The sequence below is a fragment of the Diadema antillarum genome, unplaced genomic scaffold (assembly GCF_040938485.1).
Source record: "Diadema antillarum isolate AM-2024a unplaced genomic scaffold, OU_Dant_1.0 scf00000180, whole genome shotgun sequence".
Lineage (NCBI taxonomy): Eukaryota > Metazoa > Echinodermata > Echinoidea > Diadematoida > Diadematidae > Diadema > Diadema antillarum.
This window is the reverse complement of record NW_027271069.1, coordinates 1,688,883-1,698,285: the sequence shown is the minus strand read 5'-3', so window position 1 is coordinate 1,698,285 and position 9,403 is coordinate 1,688,883. Positions and strand designations below refer to the sequence as shown.

Genomic DNA, 9,403 nt, shown 5'->3' with positions numbered 1-9,403 from the left:
TGCGCAAAAATGTAAATAAGTGTTTTCGTATGTTTTGTTTGGTGTGTTTGTTTTTTCCCTGATAAGAGATTTGATATGTCTAATCATTACTCGCAATTCCTCCGTTCCACTCCTTAAACGCCCCCTACAGATTTTACTCTCAACTGCACGGGGTGGCCACTTGACCTCGACATACGGTGTGATGAAGCATACATTGCCAACAGTAGTTGGGTTATACAGGCACCTATAGGGCGGAGATTTATCATTGAAATCCAGCCTATCAACAATGTATTGATGGGATTTGATATACAAGATATGATATCTTACAGAACATTTCGGACTGTGATTTTGAATCGCATGATGTCGTCCTCGGTTTTATCCCTGTCTCATCAGATGAAACTACGTTTGTGGAAACATATATACATATTCACCGAATTTTAAGATGAACGTAAAGTGCTATGAGGGTAAGTATTACTTATTGTCTGCAGATAACAATTGTTAGTATTTGTGGACTTTATAAATCACTTTTTACTTAACAAAACGCACAATGTTTTTTTTTTTTAAATTTCATCTTATTTCACGAAATGGCTTATGCATTTGTTGACGCAGATTACACTAACTATATAGCAGAATAGAGCGTCTGTTTAATAAATTGAAAAAAGTTACCAACTTCAACACATCACGACGTTTACAACGTTTCTCTGGCAGCGTTATATTATTGTTCATACTTTTTTTCTATTTCTCTCAATAGCAATACGAACTGACTTACTATTGCTATTGATATTGTTATTTTTTACAGTGTTGTGTAGCCATTGACGGATGAAATTAATCCGTAATTATGGCTCAGTATTGGATTTCCGTTGTGTTAATTTCACAAACAGGAGTAATCACTTCGTGGATTCAAAAACGTATATATGCTCAATATAAGTTAATGAGATGACAGGTATAATTTTCTCTGATAATGACTCTGAACATGTCCACGAAGTAATGTTTTTCATTCATTGTTAGCACATAAGTAGTATATATAAAGGTGTCTTACAGCAAAGCCCCCCCCCCCCAGAAAAGCAAATAAATAATATGATGTTGAAATAAGGCTAAAGTTCAATGCAAGAGATTGACAAATTGGCCTTCATCAACGGAAATAAGCACTGAATTGATCAGTGTTCTAGTCGTAGCCACAAGCACGCATAATCGAACAGGATTCGAACCTATGTCCTCCTGATTACCGGACCTGCGTCTTACCCATTAGACCACTACAGCCGGATGAGTGCTGGTTCTAATCCTGATAAGATGCAGCGCGGGTACTGCATAATTATTCAAATGGATGAATTTAATACTTTGATCGAGTTGTTTTTACTGCAACTGATCTACAAAATGTCCTACATTGAAGTAGATATGTAATGAATTGATCAGTGTTTTTGCAGGCCTATTGACCATGACGAAATAAATCATGGGCATATGGGATCCTGCACCACAAAACCAAACAAAGAGTTGAGGGCAGATTCTTAGAGAGCAGACTCTAAGCTTTAAAGGGTGTGTACAGTTCTGGTCGAGATGACGATTTAGCTTTTAACATTTTGTGAGATATTCAGAAACCACTCTTTGAGATGTCAAAGAGCATGGAATTCTAAAATGTATCAAAAGTTTATTTGATGAAAATCGGTTTTGAAATGGCTGAGATGTCCAAAAACAAGGTGAAACAAAGAGATCCTAATAAAGTTGTGGCATGTCGCCATTATTATTATCACTTTTTTGGATATCTCAACCATTTCAAAACCAATTTTCATCAAATAAACGTTGAATCCTTCTTAAAATTACATACTCTTTCATATTTCATAAGAGGTTTCTCATTATCTCACTTAGAAATGTTCAAAACATGAATCCCTAACCTCAACCAGTACTGTACAGTCCCTTTAAAGTGATGTATAACGCAAATCAAAAGGACTCCCCTTACATATCAAAATACTAGAAAGATAGCACACCCTCTGGAAAAGAGTGAACTGAGAAAAGAGGCTCTGAAGCACAGGGTCCATTCAAGCGCTTAATCTTAATCAAGCCGTGTTAGCTGTGCAATGAAAGGGACCAAACACAGGATGTAAACTACCGGGGCAACAAAAATGAAGGGATTATCAAATTACGCTGAAATTGAGCATGTTCCATTAGCATATTCTGTCCATGATTAATGCTAACTTTCAAAGCAGTAGACTTATCTTTTCAAAAGTTATTAGACTTGAAAGTGAAGAGTGTGTAAAGGATTTCAAGAAATGAAAAAGGAACTCGGAGACACACCTGATCATTCTACTCCCCCCCCCCCAAAAAAAAAGGTTGTAGGAAAACTGCTGAAAACACACTTTCCTATACATGCTCTGATGCCAAACTAAAGAATAATGCAGAGTAAGGATAGCTCTTTCAGAAGATATGAAAAACTCAAGATTGACTCAGTTGACTCCTTTCACCTTTTTTTTAAAAGTCATCGCGTAAAATCAAGGGGTGCGACTTTTTGTTCGCTTTGTGATGCACGGTCACACAATCCTGTTCTCGAGAGGGATTTGAACCTACGACTCCCTCATCACTGGACAGGCGTCTTATCCACCTGGCCACCGAGATTTCGCCATTCTATAAGGATTAGAACCACGCAGCACTGGCCATCGCACTGGAGCTCGGTGGTCTTCTTAATTTTCGAATCTTACTCGAGTTTGTGTGGTATTTCCTATCAGGCAAGGAAAAGATTGATGTTTAGCAATAGCCAAACTGTATACAGGAAAGTGAATCATATGAATCAGGAAACAATATAGTGAACAATATCCCATCCTCCCATTCATCCTCGAGACGTTTACAGGGGTAAGGGGATATAGTTGCTCTGTTGGCTTTGACCGTATTTTGCGAATGTGGATTTATCTTTGCTGTACGATCTTCATTTTTTGAAGAGGGAAAATGATTTATAAGAGATCAATCAAATATGTGTGTCAGTACAAAATATTATTTCTCTCATGTCTTTAATGAAAAAAAAACAACCACCCTGAACTCTCACTATTTCTCAGCTTATTTTTGGGTTGATAATACCTATGTAATTGGCATAAAGTGTAACCAAAATATCCAGAAATGAAAGAAAAAAAAAAGAATGTTCCATTTCTGCCTTCACAAAGAAATAATCAGTTAACAGAACTGCAGATGTCTTGAATCTATTCATAAAGGCTTCTGAAAGCTTTTGTCAGCCTACTTTCCGTATACACATGTTTTTGAGTTCCTTTTCTGCATCACGATTCCTTGCGACTAGATACACGAGACAATGATCAGTCTTGATAACCATAATTATGCCACCTTGTGTGTTAAAGCAAAAGCAGATTCAAATCTCTACTGTCAAAACTCAACTCCTCAACACTGTACAGGCCTATATCGTTTTCTTCTCTTCTCTTCTCTCGTCTCAACTTTTCCCATTCAGGTGTTCCCAAATTCCTGTTCCTTAATTTCCTTGTGTTGCCCTCCTCGGTCAAATGACCTTGAAAACATTCTAGAGTTCACGTTATTCTGTGTGCATGATTTTTGTTCGATTTTTGTTTCTTCGGTTAAAAGTAGAAGAGGACTGTAATAAATCATAATGTCCAGAGGCCGTTATCCAAGTCAAGCAAATTGTTCCTGCACCACAGTCCTGTACACTTTATGATGTACTATTGAATATGTACCCTTATGTACGTATGATTCACATAATTATATATTTCTTTTGAATATGTTTTCCCATAACTTTTTTTTTCTAATTTGTAACACTGGTTTCTTTCAAGCAAGGGAAAAAATAACACTTGCTGAAACTAAAACTGTAACAGACCAGTGAAATCATTTCTTGCTGGTACATACCAACAACAGGATTGATTCTCCATTCCTTGATGTTCAGGCAGATTGAGGTTCAGACTGATTTTTCTTATCTATTCATCTTCCTTAATCCTAGGTTTTGAGAGGTGTTGAAAAAATGAATTGAACAGGGTACTTTTTACCCTCTTTTTCCATTTTTATTATATTTCAATATCTTAATTGCCATGGATGAGCCATTTCTCAGGAATTTTGTTCTCTGGTAGATGTTCTACGAACCGAGAGTAACTTACAAGAATTGCTATTAGTTAGTTCCGCCATATATGTCAAACTTCTAAGTTCTTTTCTTCACAGACCTAATGCTAAGCTTTGGCTACGTCATTTCACTGGCATTTATATAGCCGTGTGTTATCTACTTTTGTTGCTGCTTTCCATATTTTGAGTAACATTTTGATGAGTTCGGCACTGTTTTGTTCCAGTGACATGTATCACATTTGGTTGGGAAATAAATTCAGTTAAAACCAATACAATCAAATATGATCACAAATGCACTCTTACAGACCCATATTTATATTCATTTTCAAGAAACACCATCGGTTAACCTGGTTGTTGGATCCTCTCCACTAGAAGGTTTAATGATCGTGGAGTCAGACCGATATGTGTGCCATGATGGCTTTAACGTGAAAGCTGGTGATTTAGCATGCAGAGAGCTCGGCTTCCCCGCGGTAAAAGACTATTCGGCTCAATCTATTCCAAGTGCAGCAACATCGAACAAGCTTTCATATTCTATAGGTAACTGCCATATTGTAGATATAATTAGGTGTATGCATTGGGAGAATATTCATGCAATGATGTTTCACTCAGTTTTATAAATTTGAATAAAAAACAAAACAAAACAAAACAAAAACAGATACGAAACTCTATAAACGGCATGTTATACGTTCATCAATACGTTTGCATTCCTAAGAATTAAAATACTACAGTCGAATTCTCCAGACAGAACGTTGCAATGTCATTTATATGAATTTGTTTTCTACTTTTTAAACAAATCCCTGATTTGCCTGGCAATGTGCTAGATTTAGAGATACGACGTAACTTGCATACACATCGAAACTAATGTTCAATAGTTTTATCAATCGTTTAAACAGTCCCTGAATGATTTCTGAAATATCTTTATTCACAGGTTGTCAGAAGACAAGAGCAAATGATTGCTTATCAGAAGTAACTGAGTGTCTCTGGAACAAGGCTGTGAGACTCAGATGCCAAGGTGAGAGTTAGCGTGATACATGTAAGTGCAAGCGATTTGTTTATGATGTGATTTTTTTTTTTAATGGGGGGGGGGGGTTGTATATATATATATATATATATATATATATATATATATATACATATATATATTTGAACATGCGAAATTCGAAGACGAGGAAAAAAAGAAAAGGTAAGGTGAGTTGACTGAAAATAAGAAATTGATACCTGTAAAAATACCAAATTGCATCACATCAGAAATACGAAGACTTTTGTAGAGATTATAAACCATATCATGGGTTGTTTTGAAATGACAAACAATGTGCGTTTGTGCCTATCATCTTATGTCGTTTGAATATCTGTAAATTGCACTTTTGTCACCATACGTAAATGTCGAAGGTTTGGTCAATAACTATTTCACTCTCCCTCACTCTTTATACTGTGAGCGCGCAGAACCTGGATTTCTTGGGTGCTACCGGGGCAACCGTCACGATTTCCAGGCTTTAACTTTTTCCGGATTTGATGTTAATTCGGACGAAGAGTGTGTGTCTACCTGTAGCGTGAAACTTGGAAATCATGACATTGCTATTGTCAATGAATGGAACTGCATGTGTTATCAATCAGAAGAATATGCCAATTTCATTGGAACAGTAAACCATACTCATCACTGGACACCTCAAACCAAGGCACATTCCAATCAGCAAGTCTACTGTTTGTTTAACCGTGAGTATCAACGCAATATGACCCAATCGCAGTAAGCTTTTCCTATTTCCAATAATTATTCTCTCTATAATCATAGCATCATTTTTTAATCCTGTTGATAACATGTCAATTCAATTCAATTCAATTCAAACTTTATTTCATTTTCGAAAAGAACATAAACATTTCACTTTCTTTGGTAACAGAGAATAAGGTAACATATAATCAAAACAAAGTAAATTGAGAAAACATAATATTGGAACCTTGGGGTAACAAATAATGTTGTAATGAAAATTGACTGAATTGATATAGACGATATAACATTACACAAAATATCGAAAAATGGATGGACCCACAAAGAAGGCAATGCTTGTAGAATGTGGGCCCCTCAGGTACAGAATGTCATTAGAAAATGAACTGATGCAAAAAGGGGAAAAATTGGGAATAAAGTCAGATAAAAAAAAGTATGGAAGCCCAATAAGAAGACAGAGTATCAGACAAACACGCATACACAGGCGAATGAACATTAAACGAGACTGGGACGACAAAACTTATGAAGGGGGACTTAAATACAAGACAGAACGAGACAAGACTGACATAATAGGAAGACAATACAACGGACAGAAAGGCAAAACAGATCCAGCGATCCTCGACAGAGCTATATCGAGAAAATAATGGGATGCGTGGAAAAGATACGGAAATATGGAAAAATAGAGAGAAATAGATGCGGAAGTAATACAAGTAGAATCGAATCTACTCTGTAAGTGTCTCAGGGCAACAGGGACGAGAAAATATGTGACAGTATATTATTGGTAATCAAAATTCTTCAAAAAGAACTTCAAAGAGAATGACGTTAACAGAGATAAGGAGAGATAGTTGCCCACTTGGCTTAGGTTGTCTTTTGCGAATGTGGGATATTTCTTTCTTATACAATCTTCATTTTTGAAGTGGGAAAATAATAATTTATATAAGCGATAAATCAAATATGTGTGTTAGTTTAGGATATTGTTCTCTCGTGTCTTCAACGAAAAAAAAGAACATCCTGAAGTCTCACTACTTCTCGGATTATTTTTGGGTGGATAGTACCTATGTACATGGCATAAAGTGTCTAATATACAGAAAAAACAAAACAAACAAAATATTCCGTTTGTGTCATAGCATTCACAAAGAAATGATTAGTCAACAGAAATGAAGCTGTCTTGAATGTACTCATACCTTTTACCATCTTTCTTTTCCACTTATTTTTTGTTTGATTTTTATATCTTAATGGTCATAGATAATCCATGTCTCAAGAATTTTGTTCTCTACTAAATATTCTATAAAGAACATACTCAACAGAACGAACCGAGAGTAACTTACAAGCATTAAAAACATTGCTATTTCTCAAACCAAGGTACATTCCAACCAGCAAGTCTACTGTTTGTTTAACCGTGAGTATCAACGCAATATGACCCAATGGCAGTAAGCTTTTCCTATTCCCAATAATTATTCTCTCTATAATCATAGCATCATTTTTTAATCCTGTCGATAACATGTCAATTCAATTCAATTCAATTCAAACTTTATTTCATTTTTCGAAAAGAACATAAATATTTCACTTTCTTTGGTAACAGAGAATAAGGTAACATATAATCAAAACAAAGTAAATTGAGAAAACATAATATTGGAACCTTGGGGTAACAAATAATGTTGTAATGAAAATTGACTGAATTGATATAGACGATATAACATTACACAAAATATCGAAAAATGGATGGACCCACAAAGAAGGCAATGCTTGTAGAATGTGGGCCCCTCAGGTACAGAATGTCATTAGAAAATGAACTGATGCAAAAAGGGGAAAAATTGGGAATAAAGTCAGATAAAAAAAAGTATGGAAGCCCAATAAGAAGACAGAGTATCAGACAAACACGCATACACAGGCGAATGAACATTAAACGAGACTGGGACGACAAAACTTATGAAGGGGGACTTAAATACAAGACAGAACGAGACAAGACTGACATAATAGGAAGACAATACAACGGACAGAAAGGCAAAACAGATCCAGCGATCCTCGACAGAGCTATATCGAGAAAATAATGGGATGCGTGGAAAAGATACGGAAATATGGAAAAATAGAGAGAAATAGATGCGGAAGTAATACAAGTAGAATCGAATCTACTCTGTAAGTGTCTCAGGGCAACAGGGACGAGAAAATATGTGACAGTATATTATTGGTAATCAAAATTCTTCAAAAAGAACTTCAAAGAGAATGACGTTAACAGAGATAAGGAGAGATAGTTGCCCACTTGGCTTAGGTTGTCTTTTGCGAATGTGGGATATTTCTTTCTTATACAATCTTCATTTTTGAAGTGGGAAAATAATAATTTATATAAGCGATAAATCAAATATGTGTGTTAGTTTAGGATATTGTTCTCTCGTGTCTTCAACGAAAAAAAAGAACATCCTGAAGTCTCACTACTTCTCGGATTATTTTTGGGTGGATAGTACCTATGTACATGGCATAAAGTGTCTAATATACAGAAAAAACAAAACAAACAAAATATTCCGTTTGTGTCATAGCATTCACAAAGAAATGATTAGTCAACAGAAATGAAGCTGTCTTGAATGTACTCATACCTTTTACCATCTTTCTTTTCCACTTATTTTTTGTTTGATTTTTATATCTTAATGGTCATAGATAATCCATGTCTCAAGAATTTTGTTCTCTACTAAATATTCTATAAAGAACATACTCAACAGAACGAACCGAGAGTAACTTACAAGCATTAAAAACATTGCTATTTCTCAAACCAAGGTACATTCCAACCAGCAAGTCTACTGTTTGTTTAACCGTGAGTATCAACGCAATATGACCCAATGGCAGTAAGCTTTTCCTATTCCCAATAATTATTCTCTCTATAATCATAGCATCATTTTTTAATCCTGTCGATAACATGTCAATTCAATTCAATTCAATTCAAACTTTATTTCATTTTTCGAAAAGAACATAAATATTTCACTTTCTTTGGTAACAGAGAATAAGGTAACATATAATCAAAACAAAGTAAATTGAGAAAACATAATATTGGAACCTTGGGGTAACAAATAATGTTGTAATGAAAATTGACTGAATTGATATAGACGATATAACATTACACAAAATATCGAAAAATGGAGGGACCCACAAAGAAGGCAATGCTTGTAGAATGTGGGCCCCTCAGGTACAGAATGTCATTAGAAAATGAACTGATGCAAAAAGGGGAAAAATGGGAATAAAGTCAGATTTAAAAAAAAAGTCTGGAAGCCCAATAAGAAGACAGAGTATCAGACAAACACACATACACAGGCGAATGAACATTAAACGAGACTGGGACGACAAAACTTATGAAGGGGGATTTAAATACAAGACAGAACGAGACAAGACTGACATAATAGGAAGACAATACAACGGACAGAAAACCACACTCATCACTGGACACCTCAAACCAAGACACAATCCGACCAGCAAGTCCATTGTTTGTTTAACCGTGAGTATCAAAACAATGCGTCCCAATGGCAGTAAGAAACTTTTTTTCTTAATATTCTTTCCATATATATATATATATATATATATATATATATAGCATTATTTTTGTAATCCTGTCGATATCATGTCAGTACCATTGGCACGTGTTTTCAGACTTTGTATTAT

General features: G+C 35.3%; 1 long non-coding RNA gene across 1 annotated transcript; it reads left to right on the top strand.

The window, feature by feature from the left end:
- Positions 1 to 222: 222 nt before the first annotated feature.
- LOC139723081 (uncharacterized) lies at positions 223 to 5,745 on the top strand. Its single transcript, XR_011710320.1, has 4 exons — positions 223 to 443; positions 4,369 to 4,575; positions 4,967 to 5,050; positions 5,482 to 5,745. It is a non-coding gene; the product is annotated as an uncharacterized lncRNA (long non-coding RNA).
- Positions 5,746 to 9,403: the final 3,658 nt, after the last annotated feature.